This window comes from Microplitis demolitor, chromosome 7, assembly GCF_026212275.2.
Source record: "Microplitis demolitor isolate Queensland-Clemson2020A chromosome 7, iyMicDemo2.1a, whole genome shotgun sequence".
Lineage (NCBI taxonomy): Eukaryota > Metazoa > Arthropoda > Insecta > Hymenoptera > Braconidae > Microplitis > Microplitis demolitor.
The window spans coordinates 630,296-657,512 of NC_068551.1; the positions used below are offsets into that span (position 1 = coordinate 630,296).

Consider the following 27,217-nt stretch of genomic DNA (forward strand, 5'->3'; position numbering starts at 1 on the left):
CTCACTGACAGAGAAGTACGGTCACAGTCATCATTGTCGTCTAAGGAAATGGAAATTGAGAATTCAAAAAAAGAAAAAAAAAAGTCCACGTAACAAAGAACTGAAAAGTAAAATTGAACGATATTCCTTCGACGTGAATGATAAAAAATTCTAGATCCATCTCATCTTTATCTTTATCTTTATATGTCTCTTGTTCATGTGGTTGGAATTCTACTCTATACGAAAATCACAAAAATAAATTTTATAAAACATCTACTGGAAATGGCATTCTTAAATTTTCTCAAAGATTTTCTCTTACTTATCTTTGCTGCATGATATCAACCAGTAATATATTCACTTTACTATTCGTCCTACAATCTCTTATTTACTCAGTGCAAGTACTTGATATTCAAATCAGATCATTACTTTCATCTAGATGACTCGATTTCTTGTTTTTGATTTTTTTTTTTTTTTTACTATGATGGTAAAATATGAAAAACATGCAGATGGTTCTCTTAAAATTTTGGTATATGATAAATTTTATAGAGTTTTAAAATTTTCTTTTCTTACAACAGCTCATTTTACTTTGATTGAATAATAAATTTACGAGTGAGTTGAGTGAGAAAAAATTTGAATGAAATATGTGACAAACGCAAAATGTTTTTTTTTTTTTTTTTTTTTTTTTTTTTTTTTTTTTTTATGACAAAAAATAAAATATTTAAATGTCGAGTGTTAAGTTCGAGGGTTGCGAGTTTATAGTTTAAATGCAGAGTATCAAGGGTGAAGACCCTTTGCGCATAACTTGAGCCTTAACGCCGAGTCAGCTTTATATTATATTTTTTATTTTCCAAACTATATTCTGCTCTTTAATATATATACCTATGTACGGCAGCTTTTTAGTGAGATAAGAAGCTCAGATTTCTCGATTCGAGTGCCGATAAAAAATAACAAGACTCTTTTCCATTCACTTATTTTTTATTTTTTTTTGGTTTCCATTAAATTATAGGGATTTGTAAATTGTCAATTGAATTATCATTGACTAGACGAATAATATTTACATTCTATAAATAAATTTTCATTGATACTTGAAGGGTGAGAAATTTATTTTTAAGATCTGTTACAGATCAAGGGGAAGGAAATTCAATTTTTTGAATTTTTCAGTAAATACTGAAAAAAAATACTTTTGCGGGAAAATTTTCTAAGCTGGTTTTTTTATGAAAATATTTAGATTATTAGTGACTGTTGAATTTTTTAATGAAAGGTTTTTTTAATTATATTTTGAACAACAATAAAAAAAAAGAAAAAAAAATAGTTAATAGAGCGGTTACGGTTAGATAGAAAATGGGTGTCCGGTGGCGATACTGCAGTTCTTGAGAAAGTGCAAACCAAAGCAATTTAAAGGATCGACAGAGTGTTAGGTCGGGCGCCAAAGTGTCTCCTGAGTGAGCTCAGCTGAAGTGAATCTCGGCTTGGCGGAATTTAACTGGGGAAACGCGGGCAATTTGCCGTGAATGATTCGCGGTGTCGATACAGCAATTTTTATCAAGTATCTCGTCTAACCTACTCGGATCTTCACCCTCTAGCTACAACGTCTCTCTTTCCTGTCAGTCTGGCACAATAATCACAATATTAAATATTTAATTTATGATGAAAATATCAAACTGATAAAAATAAATAAGATGAAAAAAAGACCGCAGTCATCGGTACAAGAAAAAAGTCGCTGACGGTAACAATACATGTCCTGTGAATGGTAATCTTGTGTTTTACATAAAAATACGATTGTACTAACAGCCGGCGCTGTGTAGAACAGGAAACAGGAGAGTTTTAAATAAAATCTTTAAGAAAATAATAAAAAAAAATTCGAAAGAGTGTCACTAGGTCTGTCGGTATTATATTTATGTAATTTTTCTCTTGCTTCTGTTTTTTTTTTTTTTGTTTTTTTTTTTTCGTTTCAGTAAACACTTTTGAGTCAAGTTAATTCAAAAGTCTCTCGTCAACGCTCAGGACCAAGAGACTTTAAATATTAAGAGAAACTATTCCTTTTTTATTTTTTTTGTTTTATTTCGACAGTTAAATTACTACTGTATACTTTTACTTGTGATTTTTATTGGGCATGGAAAAATGTTTATTAAGCTGCGATTTTTATAGCAGCTGCAAAAAAAAAATAGATCCTGATAATGTTTGTCTAGCTCTATTTTGTCGACTGAAATTTAAAAGTGGGCAGGAAATATACAGGATTTTATTCTGTAAGACCTCGCGACATTTTTCGAGCCTAAAGAGCTCTGATGAAGTATGGAAATTATTATTTCAACGATTCTGACAGTTGGAAGTTTAATTTAAAATTATAAAATTAAAATATGAATTATAAAAAATGAGAAAAGTCGTGTAATAAAAAAGTCAGATTGTTTGAATATCCCATCACAATGAAAATTATATAATAAAATAAGAATAAAGTTTATAAAGATGGGAGAGAAAGTAGCATTCTCGTATTTTAAAGTTAATGAACTGTAACTCTGAGAAAAGTTTAGCTTAATATAGTTACCAAAACTTTTTTCTCAGGTCACCTGAAACTGAAATAAAGAACTTAAACCTCCTAGATTAATTTATGTATTCAAATTCTTTCATTGTCATTCTTTTTCCCGCCAAAAATAAAAATACACTTTTCCCAGACTTGAATCAAATTTTCAAAGGAATTTTCTTTTTCTGACGTATAATTTTTATATCATTTCATTATTTTTTTTGTTTTATATATTTTTTTTTTGCTCTCAACCACCTGAAATTTATACCATCTACGGCTCGGTCGAGTACGAGCATCACGTCCACCGGCTGTGGCCGACGTCCACTATAATTCGTGAATGTGCAGTAATTAATAAAAGAAAAACCCGGCAAATATTTTCTCCTCACATACAATATTTATATATATATATATATATATATACGGCACTCTATACCCTCTTATCGCAACGTTCACTTTCCACTTCAAGTCTACTTCTGTCTCCTATATCCTGTACCCAACAAGTAGGACTATAATTATTTTTCACTACTTCTCAGTGTGATCGTCTTTTCAAAACTACATCGGGTATTATTTATTATTAAATTAATATTTAAATAGATTTTTTCATTAAATGAAAGGACGAAAAAAAAAATTAAAACTCGGAGTTTTTTTTTAAATTGAAATTCATCACAAAAGTTACCAGCATTATTAAATAATAAAAATGTATATTCAGTGCAATTGATATTTTTTTAAAAACAATTGAGCTTTTGAATGAATTTAAAAAAACATACACGATCAACAATGATGAATGGTACATAATAATTTCAGATGTTTGTTTAATAATTTATTTTACCAAGCGTATGAACTACCGCTGGGGCTTTGGTGGTGCATCATTTCCGACATCCGCCAGTGATTGACGATTGGTACAAAAATTTTTCGCGGAGAATACAAAATGACAGACAACGTGCAACAACATTTGTCAATATAACGAAACACTCTTACAGATAATGGATATGTCTGTAAATCTGGATACACAACAACCAGAGCCTCGCTGTATAATACAACAACCGAGTACTTGCTTTGTGTACTGTAATATATATGCCAGTAAATAGTATATAGTGTAGTTTTTAGTGTATCGTGTATGCTGAGTATCGAGCCTTGGGCTATATATTCTACTGGAACAAACTACAGCACACGTGACTCGAAGCATGTGAAACATGAAATCCTGATTGCGTTTACGCAGAACCCATGCAAATTTTTATTCTATTAAATCCTCTCAATATTTTTTCCCACATATTTTTTAATTTTTTTCTATGAAAATATAAATATATCATTGATTTGAAGAGCGCTTTCGATCAATCAATAATATTTGTTTGCTTTCTATATTAAAGAATAAAAGCATTTTGTTTTATTTCAGCCAATACGCTGATGGCAGAGTATTTTATATTTATTGTTGTATTGTATTGTATTGAAAAAAAAAAGAAGAAAACAAATAAAATATTAAACAAAATGTCAGTTGAAAGAGTGATGAATCCGTTAGGTTAAGAAACCAGTGCCGCTTATTCTTTATATAACAAAGGCCTTTGTATGTATTCCAGGATCCGGACAAGTCTGTAATCTCTCGACATCCATCTGATGTGGATTCGGAGAAGAGACTAACAGATACTAGAAGACAACCCTAAGAAGTCTTATCACATTTCTCCCGTTATCGTTTATATATATCTATACATTAGAGACAAGTCTCACGTTTTTTGTCTCTTTCATTTATTTATCCCTTTGTTCTGATATGACAATTTATCTTCCATTGAAATATTGCTTGGGAAAAAATATTGACAGTAATAGAAAAAAATATTTTATTAATACTAATTATTGTTACTGAAAAAAATAATTGGTGGTAGCTATCGAAAATTAATCAGCTGCAGCTACCGATTATTTTTTTTTCGTATATGTGAATAAATACAAAGTCTACTTTTATTTAAAAATTTTTTACTAATTAATTTTTGCAAATCGCATGTATGATTAAGGTGAGTATGAAATTTAAAAAATGTATAAATATTAAAAAATTTCAACGAATGCATAAATTAACTTTGGAGCATCGATAAAATAAACTGGGTATTAATTATTATTAATAATTAATAAATGTGTTGACAATGCGCGAACCGATTGATTATTGACGATACCCAGGCAATGAAATGTGTTTGATCAGAATGTAATTAATTTGAAATTATCGTGTGAACATGTATGAATACAGTGCAACATTAAATGTCCCTGTCTAACCGCAAATTAATATTCAAACTAAAAGCATCACTCGTTATTCAAATACTCGATGGAAACTTATTATTAAATATTTATTTAATTGCTAATCGCTCGCATTTCACTGATCAATACTCGAAATTTATAAATATTTTATGTTTCAATAATATTTCCGGGGGATTTAAAAAAACTCTATTTTGACGATTTCAGCAATTTTGAAAATTTCGTTAATGGAAACAGGAATGAAAGTAAAATATTGTAATGATGGAAGGAAAAATAAATGAAATACATGACAACAATAAGAAACGTCGTCGCGTTATCAGTACGTGGGTAGAAACCGTGAAAAAGTGACAGAGCGAAGGTAAAGAAAAACAAATAAAGAAGAAAATGTCGACAGAAAAATATAAAAAATTGCATGGTCTTGTTCTTCAGCGTAATACTTCTTGTTCGAACCCTGGGAAAAGTGGTTAAAGGAAAACACTCTGAAATACGTAAGATAAAAGTTGTGACATACTTAAATATAAAATTTTTTCACCCCAGAAAATTAAAAAAGAAATTTAATTCTAAGAATTTCAACCCGAGGTTTAATGTTTTGTCGTAAAAGATAAAAATAGAATAGATCAAATATGGGAAAGTGAACTCTTTCATAAAGTAGAATATTGTACAACTGAATAACAGTTCCGAGTTTATGAAATTTTTTTTATTTTTCCGGTGTTTATTTAATCTCTTTGTTTAATTTAGTGTTATTAATAGAAAATAAATATCAGCACTTGTGTTGAAAAAAAATATCACCACAAATGACACAGTTGTTTTTTCAAAGATGTAATGGTTTTCGAGTTGCACATATGGAATCGATATATATGGTAATATATGTAGCAATATCTGCTGCCACAGTGGAAATGCATTTTATATTTTTTTTACAATACAATTCAGTCATACGTTACATTTCCAAATGGTTTTTGCTATTTTTATTCCGACTTTACGGTGATCGTTAACATTTTTTATATAAATTCTATCCTCAATTTTTTTTATCGGCTTCTAAACAAGGATAATTTTATACATTGAAATATTTTTTTAAAATTTTTTATTTTTTTATAAAAAAAAAAATTTATTCCAACAGTTTTCAAAAACATTAGATTCATTATTATTGCGGCATATTGATTGATAGAAGTATTCAAGTTGAAAAAAAATTTGAATTTTTTAATTTCCCGTTTCTCTGAAAATCCTAGGGAAAATTTTACGTATTGAGTGTGTATTTTCTGTTGAAGCTTCAGAGGAGGTTTTCGAACTTCAGGAGCTTGAAAACAGCGGGAAGCTTTGGGGTTGGTCCGCAGGGTCAACTGATAGACCAATTTTTTTTATTTTTATCACTATGAAAAATTCATACAATTTTTTTTTGGATATTTATTTCTATTAAAAGTTTTGATAGAGATTGAACTTGAAAATTTTTCTAATTAACAATACTATAATTTTTCCACAAGTTCAAAGCTTCCATTAATCAAAAAAACTCAATAACATATTCCGTGAAAACATAATTTTTGAAATTTCATCTCTTCGAAATTTTTCAAAGTTTAACCTCCGAGTTCCGGGTTTTCGAGTTACAACCAACGCAACCATTAAACGTAATACTCTAATTGCCTTTATAATTAATCATCAACCGCCGCCATTAGTATAATTGATCGATGGTAATTCATTTCTGTTACTGTATGCTCTGCAATTATCCATCCGTTCAACCACTTTGCCATTTTTTCTTTCAACCTATTACTCGATCACATTTTTTTTTTTTGCTTAATTAATATCGACAGTAAAGTTCTCGAGCTAAATAAAAAATATAAATATATAGAATTGACATCTACTTAAAACTTAACAAATTGCCACTAATTACGAAAAGTACCCCAGCCGATATAAGTGAACCGAAGAATAAAGTTCCGAGAAATAAATGGGAATAAAGTTTCTGGTTTGGTATAATTGTAAATCTTTTATGAGTTAATTTATTCGCTAATGAACTTTCTAACATTAATTTAAGGTTTATTAATTGATTAAAGTTTATCAACCTCAAAACAAGTAAACAATAATTTTTTTTGTTATTTATAAAGTGAGTGAGCGAACCCTGGACCCTGCGTACTGAGAAGATTAAAAACTAAATTTATTAAACTTGTCGTTATTTAATATTTAAAGTAAGTTAAATATTTAATAGCATTTGTGCTTTATGAGTTGCTTTGTTTTCAGTTTTTAATAATTTATATGTAGGTAAAAGCAGTTTGCATGAATTATAAAAGATAAGACATACTCTTGTACGGTTGGATTGTATGTAAGAAGTTTTTGGTTAATGCATCTTTTCTACTTGAAAAAGCTCCTTCTATACGATCCGAGTGTTTGCCGGGTGGAACGCGACGTCGAAAGCTCTGCCAGTCCAGCATAATTCCTTGCAACGCATTTCGTTCTTGTACTGAGTTCGTATATATAAATATACATGTATAAATGTACACGAGTAATATCACTGGCGCCGAGATAGTACCACTGTCATGTTAATGCAGCTTTTGTTGCATTAAATAATATTTTATTATATTTTTTAAAGCATATTTTAGTGCGATGTTATTTATTAATCAAGACAAAAATTTTATGCAAATTTTTTTTTTTTAATTAATGAGCTTGTTAAGAAAAAATAATTAATAAAGTATTACTGTAACACGAAATTTATTTATAATGATGATAATGATAAGGATATAAATTAGTGTAATTATCAAGGTACATGACAATTAATCATTAGAGAGACATTCCAATTAGTAGTTTCTCTAGAACGATTAGTCGATAGTCGAGAGCAAGAGGTGCTTTGATAAACGCACAAACATGCGTCAGTCTAATGCAAGCTGTTGGCCTTGTTAATATGAAGCGTGACCTAGAAACTGTGACGATGCGTTACATCCGAGCAAAGTGGAGTGGAGTGGAATAGTGTAGAGTGTGTGCAGAGTGAGTCGAGTAGAGTGGAATTATACAGTCAGCCAGTAGTGGAGGCTCAAGAATTATCAGAGAGCCAGTAGCCGAAGAGACCGCAGGTGATTGTTCCGAGCATGCTTACAGCCCTTGTAGATCCTGTTCAATGACTGCCCGCCTTGCTCTATGGCAATAGTAATAAAGGTCATTACTATTGCGTTAAGCTGCAGAAAAGCTGCCAATAATTGCATTTAGACCGAGGTACCAGTGTCGCCGGCGTAGACCTAGACGTTGATGAAAATTCATGTAATCAAGAATATGACAATCAAACTACTGTTATCTCCGTATCACATCAACTATTCCAACTATTGCTATCACTGGTCCGAGTGCTGGTGCTAGTACTATTATTCCCATCAAAGATATTGTCCTCCATCAAAGTACAATAGATGATAAAATCAATATCTATTGAAATGCATAGCGGAAAGTTTGTTTTATGCGTTATTTGTTCATCCTATAAATTTTAATTTCATCACGTATTATATTAGTATTTTAACTAACTTTTATCTCAGCTCTGTTGTTCTTAAGATTTCTTCGATAACAATTTATAAACATAAATACATTCCTCATATCACCTGCGTTGAATCTCTGAGTTTAAATGCCTGTTTTCCACCTCGAAACAAGACTATTTCGAATCGATGCTATTTAGTGGGTTGAAGTTCCCTAGGGAAGAAACTCATTAGTTTCTGCCCGGTAAATTAGTTTCTGAGTTTATTTCATCCCGATCAGAATCCCGTTTGTTTATTGTAAGCCTCTTAATATTTGTGCTTTTAAATTGAATTACCGATGATAGTTTTAACTTTTGTCGAGTTTTTTTCTATTGATTATTAATAAAAGTATTTCACACAATTTCTCTATTCAATTGTTTCGCTATTCCATAGCCCAATAAAGTAAAATAAAAATTGATGGGATTTATATAAAAGCAATATGTCAAACTGGCCACATATAAGATTGCAGTAATAGCTCAAAAAGACGCAAAGGTCATCGGATAAGTCATGAACCAGTGAGTTTCCAAAGGAAAATAAAAAAAAAAAATTAAATAAACTTCTTAAACCGAATGCAAACCTTATTATCTGTCTCGACATTTCTCAAAACGTACTGGTATTTCTATCTGGCTGTGCACACTAGAAAAAAGGCTAACTCAAACCAACGATAATAGATAATAGTCCGTGCTCAATTGCGTTAGTGACGCTACAAGTCTTCGGGATTGGACCAAAGTGCCTTACTCTCCTTCTTTCTCTTTCCACTTAAACTTCGGGTTTTACTCCCCTATTATTTTTCTTTACACGCGACCCAGAAATCACTATTAATAGAACCAAAGTAATTACAGCCTTTTACAGCTCCCTCTGATTCAATTTTTCAAACAATTTCTTCCCAAAACGTTTTAATAGTCCGTTAAAAAAAAATTATCCGTAGAAATTAATCTCCCGCAAACGAATGGTATTTTTTTAAATTTTTAAATTCTAAAAATGGATTCGCTTACTGTAAAATAAGAGTAACTTTTAATTATACTGGTGCCAGTTGAAATCAGTGTACTAGACGTTTTGTTAAACTGTCATATCACAGATACTAATGTCATGACATTCGCTGGAGCTGTCAAATTCCCGAGCCCGAAAGGGTGCGGTAAAGTGGGGGGGATGTCACGTCCTAGTCTGTGACGGGGTCTGTGACGTTTTAGTGTGTGCAACCGATGTTAGCGGTTACACCCAATGTCCTCGTGTATATAGTTCAGTACTAGTTCTCGCGATACGATAGGATACGACGCGATCCGATGCGATACAATACTACACTATACTCGTTACCATACTATACGAGTTACATACACAATACCTTACTCTATAGCAAGCACCAGGGCATTAGTTTGCTCCATGGATACGTAGCTTAATTAATCGGCAGCTGCTGCGGTTGCATGTAACTAATGTAGATTACTAATTGGCAGAAACAGCCTCAAAATTTCAACACCCAAACCCACAAAAAATTCTGACCACAACTAAAAAATTCAATTGCCCGACCGCTATCCCGAATATTGTCATCCGAGGCTCTGTTTCCGTGGCTGTGTTATATCATCGCGAGATAGGAATACCTGTGATGGCTTTTTTTACTTTTATTTTTTATTCTGGGAAATTAAGAGTGTCACAAAGAGAAAAAAAGAATAATAAATATTAATATTTATGTATAGATAAAAGTAATATGATGCTTTGTAAGCATCAAACATCCATAGTATATTATTTGCCGGAAGAAAGGACTCAGATCAGAAGATCCCTCGGGTAATATGTCGTGCTGCTGTTTTATTTTTTTTTCTTTTCGCTATAATATTCGGTGAAAATATATTCAAAGGGAAAATTGTCAAAGATATCTGATCTAGATTAAAAAAAAAGAAAATGATTGATAAAAAAAATAGTCAGTATTATTTATAAAAAAAAATATATATATATATATATATAGAAAAATTTTCAGAGCTTCGAAATAGTATATAGATAAAGTCAGGCAGTTATAAAAGAAATATTTCTGATAACTGTTGAAATATCTAAAGAGTTAAAAAATAAATAAAATAAACGGCAATAGAATTCGACAGGATGCAGGATCTGATATCGAGTGAATCTCACGAGAATGTAGACTCGAATCCCGAATTGCCGAAACAGCAAGAATAAGTTAGATGAGGTTCTATCAGCACGTACCAAAACAGAATTCTTCAGTAGGTTGATGGAGATGTATAGATATATAAACCGACAGGTAAAAACTATTTCAAAGACAAGCACGAGATTTCGAAAGTTTTTCAAGCATGTCCACTCAACATCACCCTGGTCGCCTTCACTTTCTTCAATAGGACTCACGTTCTCAGAGATACTCAGCACTGTCTCTGTGGGTTCCATGTCGTCTAGACTCCGCACTAGTTTAACTTCTCACCACGTTTTAACTTTGCTGCTGGTAATGGTCTCAATATAGCCGAGTTATCAAAGGACTCGTTGAACAATTCATTTCCTGCATGATCATGACCAGTGATCATGTTGATCCACCCCAGAAAAATCCGGTCTTATAAATTTGTTGGATACATGAAAATTTATTGTCACCTAATACTGCTGGGTTTCAATCTACCACCCCAGTCCTGAGTATTTAATTTCAATTAATGTTTGGTTCATCTCCCCCTTTATTGCGGAAAAATAACGGATAGAAGTATAAAACAAATAATTTAATATTTTTCCGATAAAAGATACGCCTCAGTCGTTTGTCCGGAATACCCTCGACGGAAGAGTACTTGGGATATACAGAGAATCCGATCCGCCTCCCAATTTGTCCTCAAACTGTGTATCGTAAAGTATCCCCTTTCATTTGGTATTTCTATTCTGGTGTATAAATTTCGTTTCAAATATATTCGAGTCTCTGTTTCGTGCACATACCAAAATTACAGAAGCTAACGGCGACAGATACTGCGCCAATATATATACATATATCTATGTATATATTAGAGCTTAGGATTTCTTACCTCCGAATTTCCGTCTAGCCTTGCAAATATATACGTGTATTAAAATGGATGGCAATGCCCTAGGGAAATGAAGATAAAGATTTCACCCTTATTTTTACTTTTATTTTTCGTAACGCTCCTCTTTTTACCACCTAACAACTTTATACGAGCAGTTCGTAACATTACGAGCTTAATTTGCCACACGATATTGCACCACTGCGTTGCTGCTACTACACTCTATATTTAACCTAACCTCACTTTTTCCCAGTTTCCTTATTTTTTAAGCTGTTTTAATGTTACCGCGCACTATTTTCAAGATTATACTTATTCTACAAAGTATTATTATCCCTTGAAAATTATTTTTATAATTAATTTTTATATTTATTTACTTAAAACACATCTCAAAAAAAAAACCTAACGGAAAACTCATATAATATTTTAGAATTACTTTATTACGTCCGTAAATACACTCGGACATCATCTTAATTTAGTTAGAATAGCTTTCTAGAACCTCAAAACGTAAAGATATATTAGAAATTTGATAATAACTTCCTGAATTTTTGAAAATTTTAAATTTTCATAGCGAGAAGTTAAAAAGGTATTAATAATTGTAAATTGAAATTCAAATCGCTATTAAAGTTGAATATGACGGATATAACAGATGCGGAAGACAGTAAATCCACATTGTAAGGTTTGAATGAAAAATGTATTCGTTGAGGAATATAAGTAAGACTCATAAGTCATGAATGTGTTGGTTCACTCGCTCACTTACTCACTGGCTCGGTGAGTGATGTGTGGGTTGACGATGTTGAAATATCTGCTAAGAGACTCTGGAAGAGAACCCGATGCAGGGAGTGCACTGCACTGAGTAATAGCAAGAGTCACATCATGGGGAGCGCCAGCAGCCAAACGCCCCGTAGGAGAGGAAAGGAAAGAAAAGGAAAGGAAAGGGTGAAAGAGACGAACCGGAATTTTCATCATGAATTTAACTTTAGAGTCGCGAGGGAAAATCTAGTAATCGAACGACGAGTCGAGAAACGAGAGAATTTCTCAGCTACTGTGTATGTGTACATTAAAGGGGAGGAGAAAGAAGAGGAACAGAGAACAAGACCGAGGGGAATAGGAAGTACGGAGAGAGAAGGTCTTAGAGAATCGTTGAATTTCCAGCTCGACTGAGACGTCATCCTCGCTAAAGAGGAAAAAAACTCCGATTAAAGAAGACGAGATATTTTTATAGAAACTTTATAAGTCAAATCTTTACTTTTAACTTTTATTGGATTTACACGATTAAAAGATCAAAGATTTTTTTTTAACTACAGTCAGCCCAAGTATTTATATGATAAGTTAACTTTTTATTATATACTTATCTCATTAAATTCCCTCCAATTTCATATATTTTCTATTTAAATTTTCCGACAAACTCTGACACGGATAATTTTTATTTTTATTTTTTTAATAAAAATAATGACAAGATCCAATTAATAAAAATTACAAGTCGTTTTAAAGTTCGATCACTGTGAGATGAACAATTAATTGAAAGCAGATGAAATTCGATACTTGGAGTTGTTTTTATCATTGCGACCCGGCAATTAGAACCGAAGTTACAGCGTTTTAAATTCGATCAACCGAAAAAAAGGTGGAATTAAATTTAAAAAAGAGAAAATAATCTCACAAGAATTATAAAGTTCAGTGTTCATTTTATCGAAGCTCTGTAAAACATAAACTTGAGCTGGTAAAAAAGTTAACAGATCCCACGTCACCCCGACCTACCGAAGACTGATTGTCGAGCAGTAAAAACATTGAACTTCTACTCTGATAACACAACACTCCGGCTCAATAGTCCTCTCCCTCAGTCCTCTATCCGTCCTCTTCTCTCAACAAAAAGTTTCTCTGCGTAACCCAATACTAAAGTTGGATATATTTCTCTGTTTTCAATAGTATTTTTATCACGACTCGGTACATCGACACCACTCGATCTGATAACTTGATCAAAGTGTTCTCAAATTTTATCTCAAACAAATTAATTACATCGCACTAATTAAATAATAATTATTATTTGGTTGTTGATAAATTTGTAAATATATTTTAGATAAATAGTAATAAGTGATACTTGGGTTCAATGACCGATTACACTAAAAATAAAGCGATAATTTATGTTTAATATTTAAATTTATAAATATAAGAAAGTACTTAAGCCACAAGAATAATGCGCGGAAAAGTTTATCGTTCCATTACGAATTTTAAACTCGATTCTCTATGGCAGAGTTATTAAGGGATAAAAAGAGTAAAAAAATACATGGAAGCATGTAAAAAAAATTAAAAGAAGATAAAATATAGAGGGAGTGAAAACATTCAATGATCGATGAGATAAAAGTTTTCAATTTTTTTATGGATTAGTTTTTTTTTTTTGAATTTTTTCGAATTTCCAAAGAGAGAAGGAATTGGAGTAAAAAAAAGAAAAATGAGGTTACATATATATGATGATATTGGGATAGGTTACGACTTCATGAGATGTCTCGCTACAGTGCTTGTACATGGAAGCTCATTCGTTTTTTCTCCCTCGGGGTTTTCCGCTCATCGTTTGTTCAGCATGCACGAACGCCTCAACTAAATCGGTGTTTTATAGGACACAAGTGAAAACGGGTTTAAGCCTAATGTTATTTTTATATTCAAGGAATTCTATTTTTTTTTTTTTTAACGGATTTAGGGTGAGTGAGTGAGTGTGGATATTTTATTTATTTATGTAGAGGATATCGAGAACCAATCATTGGTTCCGTATAATCCTAGTCCTTGCCAAATTACAAATCGATAGCTCAATTGAACCGCGTGTCACTTGCAGCTGGAGGTTGTGAGAAATACATCCGCTTGATTTAAAGGAAATAAAATTTTTTTCAAGTCATGTGACGGAAAAATATTTTTACTCTATTTGATATCAGGTTAGTTTATAAAAAAAATTAAAAACTTTTCCTCTTAGTTGAAAAAATATTTTTACAAGGCTTGTATGATATTTTTCTGCAGAAGATTCAAATATTCTCAAAAAGTGAAGAAATCGTTGTCAACATGGACGGAGAAATAGAAAATGGAGGTGAATAATAAAATGGCGGTCGGTGGATTCCTTTATTGCCGGCCGCTCTACTTAGCAATTATTCGAAAGCGTGATTTTTTTTTAAATTTTTAAAATTATTTTAGAGATGTCTTTAATAAGACCAAAAAAAAATGTATAATTCGTCTGCAATAAAATTAAATTGAAGATTTAACTTTGTGACCGTAAGCTTTGACATAAGTAAGTAGTGAAAGATTGTAAAGCGCAGGATAAAAAAAGATGGAAAGTTCCCTGTTGACTTACTCTTTAGAGACAAAGAAAAGTCTTATGGCTTTCATGAGATTCACGACAGATCCTCAGTCCAACAAATTGGTCCACTAAATAACTTGTGCTGACAAAGGTCTCTAAGCCTGTCACAGAATCTCTTCCTCTCCTTAGTTTCCCTCTCTCGCCCCTTTGGTTTTCTAGCCTCCGTATAACATCAGTTGATAAATATAGTCAATGTATTATTCATGACGTCAAAATAACCGGGTAAAAATAACCTGACCACAAATTGAATGCTAATGACACTGACAGGTGAAACTAATGGATGACTAATCACTTGGGGGCTCGGAAAAAAATGATAAATAAAACAGGACAGAGGTGACAAGTTCTTGGCCCTGGATCTGGGGTGTGATGTCTCAAGAAAAATGATGTGAATATTTATATCTTGAGTTATGATGTCTATTGAAATGCATTAATGTACACAGACACAAAAAGGTTTAAATAAAAAAATGATAACGTTGGTTGACCGATGACGACATCATCAAAAACATGACATTTAATCTCTTTGTCAAAAATATATTCTGACAACTTGGGGCGTTTTACGTTCGGTCTTTTGAGAGAAACCCCGAAGCAGAGGTAAAAGTGCTGGTGACTAAAAAATGCGGGTTCAAATAGAAAATATAAAAAAATAAGAAAATAAATCGACTTAGAGATGCGGTCGGGGCAAAGACTTTCTTGCATTTTGTGTTCGTTTCTTATATAAGTTTCTTTTTTTTTTTCATTTTTTATCTCATGCCCGTTTCTACCTTTGAGTGAAAAAAATAAAGGAAATTGTCGTATACAAGATGAACAAATAGAAATCGCTAACGAAATTGGTGTAAATACAAAAGAATTTCTTTTTTTTTTTTTTTTTTTTTGTTAGGGAGATCTCTATCGGACCAGTCAGTCAGAAGATAGCAAATAAAAAGATTGAGTTTTTTTTATACCAAAATTAAAAACAAATATTTTTTTTTATGACGTTTGATGTTGTTTTTTGTGTTTCTGATTCATAAGTTTTTTTTTATTGGAATTCAATAGAGCTTTGTACGGTGAATTTACTGAAAAGTAATTTTTAAAAAAATGTTTTTCTTTTTTTTAAGCTGTTTGATCTATTTTTTTTTTTTTTTTATTTAGTTTATATTTCTTAATATTTCTCTCAAATGACTTAAAAATTTCCCAAACTTTGATTTAAAAAAAAATCACTAAATTTATTTCTATCTCCACTAACTTTTTAACAAATTTTATTTAAGAATCTCATTGGAAATCATCAGTTCCCGATGAAACTTTTACTTAAATTCATTATTTTTTTTTTTTTTAGACTCACTGATAATTTTTATAACAAAATAGAAAGAAAAAAAAAAAGTAATAAGTGTATGAAGTTGGTTTTTCTCCGATGCAAAGAGATTCACGGTTGGCTTACTCACAAATGAGGTTCGCGAAAAAGCTCCACGTCGTATAAAACAGTCAGTGTACCAGAGTGGGAAGATTTTAAGCTAGGAGACAAATCTTCTGGTAGCTGCAACAGAGCCAGAGACGAGAAGACTAAAACATTGAATATATTTTGTTCCTTCTTCCTCTTCCTTGCAACCTTTTTCCCTGTACACCTCATGCCTCTTTCTCAGCTTGAAGAACCCGCGAGCTCAATACTAAAATGTAAGAGAGCCAACTCCCAGAGCATTATAGTTATTGCCGCTGGAGACTAGTATAAGTCTTGCATCTTTAACCTATCAATTCAACCCACTATACAACTTTCCTACATTGCTGCTATACCCTAGAAAAGGTTTCTTACACTTTTGGCTCCGCGACAACCTACGCCCTCCCACACTTTTCTCGACTCTCACGGGAGATAAAAATACGTTGCCCCAATCTGGGACTGCTCTCCTCTTCCTCTCAGCCCTTTACTTGTACTCTATTTCTCTATTACTATTTACTATTACTCCATTACTCCATTACTTTACTATTTTCGGTCCTGTTTTTATCAAAAAGCGTATTTTTAAAAACCCCTTGGTGTTTACAGTCTTATCTAACTCTGGAACTCGACCAACTTTAAACAGTCACAATCAGAACAAAAGGGACGCCCGCATTACAAACAACTTGTTTAATATTTTATTTAACTTTTGAGTAAACTAAAACACACCCCGCACAATAGTTACGATAGACTCTAATGGACAAGTTTATTATTCGTATGTGAAACAAACAACTTCCTCTATTTACATTCTTTTTAATAACTTATTTTCGCGAGAATTTTCATTTTTTTTTCAAAGTGTGGTTTTATTAGTCCATTTTATGATGTAATTATTTGATGAACGGCTTTGATTATAGTTGATAAGCTCTTGTTAACAATAACTAAGCTAATGGACGAGTTTACTATTCTGATAAGTATAGATTAGCTTTGTTCGATTTGAAACGGCTGAAGCAAATGGATGCTCAAGACACTAAATTATTTATTTTATTTACTGCGTATTTATTGAAATTTAAAAACTAAAGTATTAAATTTTATTTTGCAGCAATTACTTGGTAACATTTAAATCACACCAAGATGTAGTATAGATGAGCGAAAATCCGTGAAAAATGTATATCGAAATACCAGTGTGTCAGGGACACATCAATATTTATTTGCTCTGGCATTTCTCGTGAATCTTCTGTAAACAATTACATTTTTTTTTTTTTTTTTTTTTTTCATTTAATTTATAAGCGCAACAAAAAGTTCATTTGCAGGAGATTTTTATATCAATTAGTTGGTATTTTTTTAAAATTATAAATAAATACTCCAGACTGTGATGAGATGATTAAAAAGAAATATTTTTAATGAGAAAAATGAATATTGAAAAAAAATTATAAGACAAGAGGATATTATTATAAAAGCGGTAGTAGAATAATCAGTATTAAATATATATATATATAGTGGGGGAATGTGGTTTCAGGTGAACCGAGAAAAGTAATGAATCGCGGCTCACAAACTCAGAGCAATCGATTTTCACCAAGATCGAGTTTTACCGCTTGAAAGAATCCGAGTGATTGAGACTTGGGTTATATTTTCTTTCTTACTCATTTCTCACTATCTTCAGCTCGTCTATCTGTTTCTACTCTTATCCTCAGAGGAAACTAGCACATACGGAGATAGAAAATTTATTATGGGAACCAAGCTGTTTCAAGAAAACTACATTTTTCTATTTAACAATTAATGTCCAAGACATAAATTACGTCTCTCCAAATACATATATATATTTCATACATTCTATCCATTTAACTAAACATCAATAACCTTAATTACAATTGGAAGTTGGTAAAAACTTATTGGTCGAAGCTAGAAATCGAGAAAAAGTCTGCTAATAACTACAATAATTTTTTTCCCACGGTTTTTATTTCATTTTCAGGCTACGGCTTTTCCTCAGTTTAAAATAAATTTCCATTTGAATATTTATAACAAAAGGTGGATCATAATAATATGAGGAAATGAACGTTACGTAAGACTATTAAAGTACAGATGAATGAAAATGAAGCGAAAAAAACAAAGACTTGAATTAGGAAAATTTCGAGCCACTTGTCTGTTTTCGACAAGCGTACAGAGCAGTAAGATAATGTCGTTAACATGAAATTAGCAACTCATAACGTCAATTACAGAGTTTAAAGACACTTGAGTTAGGTAATTTATGAAAATAACAGTAGCGTTAAATGTATGTTTCAAACAGATAAATTGCTTCCGAGAAATTCAATCCGACACATAACTTGTAACTACATGCAGCCGAACGATCCTGCGTTTTCTTAGTTACACCAAGCTACAATATTACCCGGGAAAACTTTTAAGTAATGTATACATAGGTATATGTATATATGTATAGATTTATATATAGGCTTCTTGAAAAGCCGATTCGAGGTATTGTATTCGCGGTTAGCTGATGACGGCAAGAAGCTGCCTCTCATTGTACAAACTTATGGAATTTATCCCATGGTACCCAAGTACCACTTAAATCTACCGCAAAGTGTGATCATCGAATAGACCCCGCTACTATCCAGTCCCGTTCGATTTTCTAAACTTTAAACTCCCCTAGCCCTCGAGACCGCTTTTGAGGCCATTATATTATATAACGGAAATATGTGTTACGTCATGGAAAGACTTGAAATCTTGGTCTTAAGTGTTCCGCTCGGTCTTTAGTTTAAGCTCCATTGAAATTATAAATTGGAAATGCTTGTAGTATTATTATTATTATTATCGTTATTATTTGAATTTTCATTTGCTCGGATAATTTACGGCGTAAATAGAAATTAAGAACAAGGCGAAAAGAGAAATTAAATATTTGCTCCTTTCATTAATTTTTTTTTTTACTGGATCAGATATTGGATATTTATAAACATTCTATTAATTTTTTTAATTAGTAAATGGAATTAATAATTGTGAAAGAATTTGAATAATTTGTGAATTATAAGAGACGTAAAAAAGTAATATTAAATATAATTGAATTTATTGTGCACTGGGAATCGCAACTTTACTTTATTTTCTCTGCCGTGGTGGAATGGTAACAGAACGAAAGCAAAAGGATGAGGATAAATTCATAACAAAAATTTACTATTTGTTGGATTATTTTACACTGGGAGAGCCTCAAAAATAATGTGACCACCCGACCCACAAAGAAGATGACCATCGAGATGTTTCTGTAAATGTCCTGAGACTCCAAATTTTTTTCCTTCAGTATCTCCATTAGAAATTGGTTTTGTTGAGTCACATAACACAAGAAGTGCGAAGTCTCTCAAAGTCCGATCAGAATAATTCCGTAAATTATTCCAAGCAGAATTAGGTGAGTATGAATACCTAGAGCATAAATGGTGAGCTGAGACTCCCAGTGAGCAGAGGTATTACTGGTGGTTGTAAGCATCGAGCCAAAGAGGCGAATAGAAGGTATGGCTGTAGGATGTAGTTGAAGTTCGAAAACTCTGTTGATATGACTGGGTCTAGAGTCTACAAGCCATTGTCCGAGGTCGACCCAATCTCCCGGGTTTTGCTGTTGTACCTAGAGAACAACTCGGTCTCATGATTCACCATTTAGATCTTCCTATTACTTTAGTTCACAAAACTACTCGTCTTATCTGCATCTCTCTATTATATTTTCAGTGCTCACTTTGCCCTCTAATTTATTATCATTATTTATTTATCTATTCAATTTATTTTGTTTTATTAAATTAAATAAAGTTCTGAAAGTCAAGTTGGCCCGGTGGTTTAATATGACACTTATGGAGAATATAAAAAGAGACAAACGAACAAGTGAGAGCATATTGAGTGTCGCGGATGCTTCAAATAGCCCCGAAGTTAAGTGGAAAGGTACATTATTATATACCTATATCTATATGTGTGGAATAGAGAATAGAAGAGAAGAGAAAATGTAAGCTAGGTGTGCTCGCAATTATCTGCAGCAGTCAGTTTATGTTTGGAAATAAAGCTTTATGCTTCACTCTTGTTCACTCTGCTTGTATGTCCATTTTTCATTTACCTCGACAGTTTACAGTTCTGTTGAGCATCTCAAAAGTACTTGCGCCTTTATATATTTATACATATATACGTATGTACAAAGTTTTAATACTTCATCCCACACATGTTTTTCCGGCGACTCAACCCCTTTTATTGTCTTTACACCCGAGTTATGACAATATGGCTCGGGCAATGGAGACGATAAACAGAAATTTTGTTTTTGGTCTCGAATTTGGTATTTTTCAAATTTCGAACCAAATAGGATTGCCTCAAAAAAACATAACATATGAAAATAATTGCTGTTAATAAATTAAAGTTTCTGGAAATTGGAAAAAAATTTTTATTGGGTAATTTTGTTGATTTGTATAGAGTTTGATATAACTGTAATTTAATTTTGAAATTGTAAAATTAATTTTTTAATAAAAATAAAATGTTGCATTAATTAAATGTAAATATTATTTTATTCTGATGAAAATTTTCGAGTACTAAAGTGAAACATTAAATTGATAAATAATATTTATATAAATATATTTGAATATTTGTTCAGTCAAAGTTAAAACGATGTAGAGTGAAATTAATTTCGCTTACGTTAATTATTTGTCGAAATTTATAAATCACGGGAGATATTTATTTTTGCAAACATAAATACCAAATAAAACTGCAGGGTTTTTTTTTATTTTTATGTGAACGAAGAGAGGGCAATATTACGAATTATTGATGCTGAATAAGTGGCATCTGGCTGGTAAATACGAAAGATAATTAGCGCTGGTCAATGTAAATAAATTTGTTTAATTTGCATATTTTAATTCAGTTGCTTTTACTCTAATAAACATAATTTCGAATGGTATATTTATGTAGCCAGTATAGGCATAAAATGATAAATATAGATGTACCGGCATATAGATATAGGTATTGAGGTCACTAGAAAGGAAAATGCGGTTGATGGTCAACAAATTTCATTCGGGTATCGATTGTTTGAGTTAATAATAATTCATGTTCCGGCGCATTCGTTAATTATAGATGTAATTAATGTTCCTGCAAGATAAATATATTATTATTACTATTATTTAAATAGTAGATATATAAATATCGTCAATTAATGCATGGATATGAATAAAGTGTAGAAAAAAATTTTTTTGACAAGTAAAAAATTTGAAGTATTCAATTATTTATTTTTTTTTTTTTCGAAGGGTTGAAAAATTTTTAATTTTGATTTTTAAGTAGACATAAAATTAATGAATGTAATTTATATAAAATATTTGAATTTAGATGAAAATTAATTTTTGAAAACTGCAGTGCAGAGTAGCCATAAATATTTACTTATATAAAGCTCTATAGATGTACAAAATGAAATGTAATTTATGATCGTTAAATTTCATTAAAACGTCATAAATAATTTCGAATAATAATTAATATCTATGGGCTCGTAAAGTCCACAAGTAATTGATGTCATTTCAAGATAAATATTTGTAACAACTGTTTAAACAGCGCATCCACAATTTCTGTAATTAACGTATTTAAATTAAACTTTAGTAACAACAGTAATAATTAGTACGGCAATGAACGACGAGTAAAAATTATAAAATATTGTTAATTATTTTAGAAATGTTTTATTGCTTGGGGTAATTTTAAGGGCAAAGCTAATTGCCAGAGTAAAAGAAAAATAGTTAGTTTGTGAAGAGAATATAAATGGGCAATAAAAGCTCATAAGGGGAGTTTTAAAATAAAAGATAATTTTTTTTTCTTTAACTTTACCAAATAATTAAACGTATTTCCTACGTCAAAATTAATTACAAATAATTTTTTTAAATTTATTATTACAAAAAAAATTGAATTATAGTTTGAATTGAAATAACTCAGAAATTAGTGAGTTTACAAAAGATTTTATTGAATACTTATTTATAGGAAATTTAATTTCCTACAAATTTGCTCTTATATATTTTTATCGTATCTTTGATATATAACTCATATTTTTAACTTTTCTACATCTAGTTTATGGATTAATGAAAAATTTAATCTCATCAATGTTTGATCATCTTCAAACTCGAATTCTGACTGAGCTATGAAAAATATGACAAATTTATATGAATACAATTTTATAGGAAATTAAATTTTCAAAAAAAAGGTATGAATAATTTTGCCCGTAAATGTAATAGTTAAAGCACAATCTTAATTAAAAGTTAAAGACGAAAAATTAATTCTTACTTTCTTATTTCGCCCAGTTTTTATTGAAACTATACGACTGTTATTATTATTATTATTTTTTTTTTGTTTTCGAGCCAAGATGATAAATTATTAAATGGCTTAAACGAAAAAAAGTGAAGCTTGAAAAAAATATAGTGGAAATCGTTGGAGCTTGTCACAGTTAAAAGTTATTTGAACGACAATGAAACTCGAGACGATGACTTTTGTTGTGTAAGAAACCGTTTTTCAGAGAATGGAAACCGATATAAGTTAAGTTTAAGTTACTTTTATAAGTATAACCTACAAAAACAATGTAATGCAAGTGCTCCGGGAAAATAAGTATATTTTTAGTGAGGGTACGTGATGATATGGCGGTTTACTCAGATATTGAGTTACATATTCGAATAACAATATTTATGTCGGTACGTGAGACTTTCAATTTATTCATTGTTTAATACTTTTGCTAGTTTACTTTTGAGTTTAATAACCTATAGATATTGGCTAAAAGTTTATGGAGATTGGTAAATTTTAAATGCATTGGAGAAACTTGTTTTTGCTGAAATTCTAAACTTTCATTTCTTCATTTTTTTGTTTCAAAACAATTTTTGTTTTTGGGTTATTTCCCACTGTGAAATATTATTCATTTAAATTGAATGCGGAAGTGGAAATTTTACAAACGAATTTTTAAAAAATTTTAGTTTTGTTAGAACTGAGAAAAAAATTAAAAATTCCCGATTTCCCAACTCGATTTTCTAAACAAAGTAAACTTTTTCATAAAATTAAATTTTGTCAAATGTTTTACACACACTACATCATAGTCAGAACAGAACATTAGATAAATTGAACCACCTCGCGAAACTTTAAAATAAATTAACCAAATTAATATGAAAATTTAATAACTCGGATATAGAGCTCGCAATCGGCATTAAAAGCAACTAAATCAATAGCAAACTGAAAGTTAAGGATGAAATAAATTCATAAATAAAAAGACCAGTGTAGCTCACAGTCTAGCATTAAAGTGATAAACGGCATCGCAATAAAAGCTTTAAAAGTGTGTATTCTGAAAACAGCATCAGGATTTCACAATCGCCCATCTACTCTCCAAGTTTATATTCTGCAGAATTTCCACCCTTAAAACACTGAAAACTTTCTTAATCTACATTAATGTACATGCATACATTCTATCCGAGTAAATACTAACCACAACCCATTCTACACAAAAGACTTATCACGGTCTTATAACTTCTTTTACTCATTTACCCAAATCCCAAAATTTCAAATCCCATGAAAAGTTTGTCTGAAAATTTTAAAGTTATTAAAATTAAATTTTCTAGACCTATTTATAAAATAATTTAATAATTTTCGAGCATGGGAAATGCCGAAATAATAATTGTAATTTTATTCTATTTAATTTGTTGAATTTTGTATAAATTATTCACGGGAGCAAGATGACGGGTGAATATGCTACTGAAGTAACTGGGGCTCGTTTAAAAAAACCATTCATTCTTCCCTCAATGTTTCTCAGTTTGAAAAGTGTATTGCGCATAATATGCCCCTAAAAAAAGACACCTGCGACGGGGAGAAACTGTTCTAGAGACCGCGAGGCCGCGATGTTCGCTAACTGCTGGCTGCTGGATAAGGAAAAGGAGTCGGCGTCGACATTATAAATGCTCTCTATGCAAATTATATAATTTACAAGTATATTTTTCACGGTTGTATAAAATGCTGAATAATTTCCATCGATTTTATTTACATTTTTTTGAATAATCTTTATTATAAGACCCCGAGGGCTCTTCTGGTATTTAAATCCAAAGGATTAGAAGAAGGAAAAGTTTTTGAAAAGAATTATTTTTGTAAAGTTTGTTGATGAGGATACTGTTTCAAGTTATTAAAAATTGTTTTTTGTGGTTGGATACTGGCTTAATGCACAGTCGGAAGGAGAAGATTGTAAGTTGGGAAGTAAATTTTTGTTGAAATAAGGAGAGGACAAAAAGGAGATGCTTTAACAGAGAATTGCCCTGAGACTTTAAATGGCTGTATCTTATGAACTATTAATTTTACAGTGTTTTTTATAGAAACTAAAATTGTCGGAAATTAAATTTACTACAATAGTTGTTACTGTAAAATTTTATCAACGATCAGTAGTTTGAAAGTTATAGTCATTTCAACAATAAAATTACTTTTTTAATAGTCTACTTTTTTTCTAACACTTTGAACTCTTGTACTTTTAAAACTATCAACTTTACAGCATTTTTTATGAAAACTAAAATTGTAGGAAATAAAATTTCCTAAAACTTTGATATCAATAGAAATTTTCGTAACATCAGTAGTTCAAAAGTTACAGCCATAAATAAGTAATAAACCAAAAATATCCAACTGGCCCAATTTTCCCGTGCTTACGCTCAATATTAGAAAAAAAAGTGTCTGAAAGATAAGTTTCGAGAAAGTAACTAAAAATCATAGTTAATATTTTTCTTGCCTACAGAAAAAAAAAAAAAAAAATTTGAAAGCAATATTTCATGGGATAAATAAATCTTGTATCAGGTTAGTAATATTTAATGCAATGCAAACCGACTGGTTTAACTTCCGGTTGGAGGGTAAAATTCACGAGTGCACGTGTGCGGTTATCGTGGCCGAGTTTCGCGGATATACGCGATCGTAAGTCACCAGAGTTTCGGAATGATATCGAGAAAAGGGTCGCCCGTCCCTAGTACGCGGGCAGCCTCTATATAAGAGCAGTACAGAGTTTACAGATAAATGTGAGTCGTTGAACGAGACCGTGCACTAAATCTAAAACTTTCAGTACACACTACTCTTATATCCACCGATAAACCGATTTTATTATCATTGTTATTATTGTTATGATTAATACTATTGTTCCATCGTCTCACGAAAGCTTTTGTTGCTAAAAAAATATCTACACATCCCCGTAAACGGTATAGTCTGTTATAAAAATAAATAGCAAGCTGTTATACTTTTTAAATAATTCAGTAACTTTTTAACTGGTTAGTCTGAGAATATTTACGTCACACCATTTTTTCAAGCCATTTCTTGGGCGATAAATTTATTTCTTAAACTTTAGACTTTAGTATTTGGAAAAAAAAAAAAATTAAAAGTTTATTCGGTTGGGCGCCTGCGTAAATTTTTTTTTCAGAAAAAAAAAAAACTTCGGGAGCATCAAAATGTTTGAGAAATAAAATAAAAAGGGGGAAAAAAATAATCTCGTTGAATTTTAAGCGTGAAATGTCGTTGATAACAACATTTATAAGGCACTTCAGACAAGATAGCAAGATATGGCTCTCACCTCTCCAGCGATCTCAGTATCACGTCTTGTCAAGTTTACAGTTTTTTTTATATATTGTATGTAATATGTAGTCAAAGGTACAATGAAATCACTGCTAAAATCGTGTGAGTGACGAGTGCAGTCACTCGCTCATTTATTTACTTGTCATGGATATTTTAAAATATTTTTTTAGTGGCGCGAATATCAAAATTTAATTTAAAAAATTTTTTTATTTCAAAATTTAAATGGTTGCCGCCCAGTTTATTTGTAATTTAAATTAGCAGACGAAAAAAAAATTTTTATCATTAAATTTAAATAAAATTAATTTTTATCTTATTTTTAAAAAAAAATATTAAATATTTATTTTGTAAAAAAAATTTGATTTCATGCGTAATCTTATCGGTAATGAAATATTTAATGGAAAGAGAAAAAAATTGATTGAAGATTATATTTCTATAATTTAATATCTCGAATATAATCTCCGGTTTCATTTAATGAAAATAAATAAATCCGTGGGTGGATGGAATAAAATATAATATTTAGAGAAAAAATAATCATATCGAAGATTACATATTTTTTTAGTCTGCTGTAAATCCGATTAAAGAGAATATTACTTTTACGCTGTAAGATTAAAGTTAACATGAGCAAGTTGATAAATCAATTTGAAAGTGTGATCACAGGGAGAAAATTTCTAAGTCAAGAGCGAATACTGGATTTGGTTGCACGTGTTCATGAAAGGAAAGTCCGAGCTGGTGTCGCAGTTTGTTCAGAATTGCTCAGACGCCTGCGGCTTTTTGCGAGCTAGCCGACACTATATATTTCCATACGTATATTATATATTTATATATACATAAGCCCTTCTCAATTCTGTCGGCTGAACCAAAAACCGCAACCACTTTTCTCGTACGTTACATTCTAGGCACTGTCCCTTGCCTTCGGGGTATTCACCCTCCAAAATTTAAAGCTCATAAATGTTATCATACATACGTATTAAATGATATACAATTTGTACAATTGCTTATTCAAATTTATGTATTACAAAAGAAAAAGGCGAAAAGTTTTTATATTTTTATGTACCAAGTAATTTATTTCATATTTGTGGGTTGTGGGTCATATTTGAAATTTTTATGAGAAAATTGGATCAAGATATAAAAAAAAATGGAGGGAAATAATAAAATGGCCGCAGGTGGATTTCTTTTTTACCGGCAGCTTCAGGAATAGGCCGCGAAGAAAAAAATAAACTTTTTCGGTCTAAAATTTTTGAACTTTAAAATTAAAATACCGAAGCTTTATAAAAAATAAATTTGAAAGACCTTTATTTTAGCCATTTTTTCTTTGTATAATAAAGGTATTAATAAAAAATAAGGTGACATTACAAAGAAAATAAAGTTTTTAGTAAAAAATGAGGAGTTATCAGAGGAATAATCAAATTTCCTTTTTCCAACAAAGGAAAATAATGTTTTTGATGGAAATTTCAGCCATCATCGTTACTTATTGTCGTCGCGTAAGCTTGGAAGTCGTAAAATTCCGAGATTTTCAAATATCACGATGTCATTTGTTCTCAGGCGGGACAGAAGCGCTAAGAAAGCTTGTAAAAAAATCGAATAATCTCTCTCGTCCTTGGCTCTTCTCTTCTTAACCCCGCGGAGGACAAAGAGGAGGGGAATGGAGACAGGGGCTATAATAATATCATACTCAAGCGTTACGTCTTATCTAGGTTCATTCTTCAACGGTGTATGGATAACGAGGACGAGATGTTG

The 27,217-nt window shown here is 31.2% G+C and overlaps 1 protein-coding gene across 2 annotated transcripts in view; it reads right to left on the bottom strand.

Annotated features, from left to right (window-relative positions):
* Positions 1-27,217, bottom strand: part of LOC103575439 (venom dipeptidyl peptidase 4) — a 125,766-nt gene that overhangs the window by 59,790 nt on the left and 38,759 nt on the right. The window lies entirely within an intron of this gene.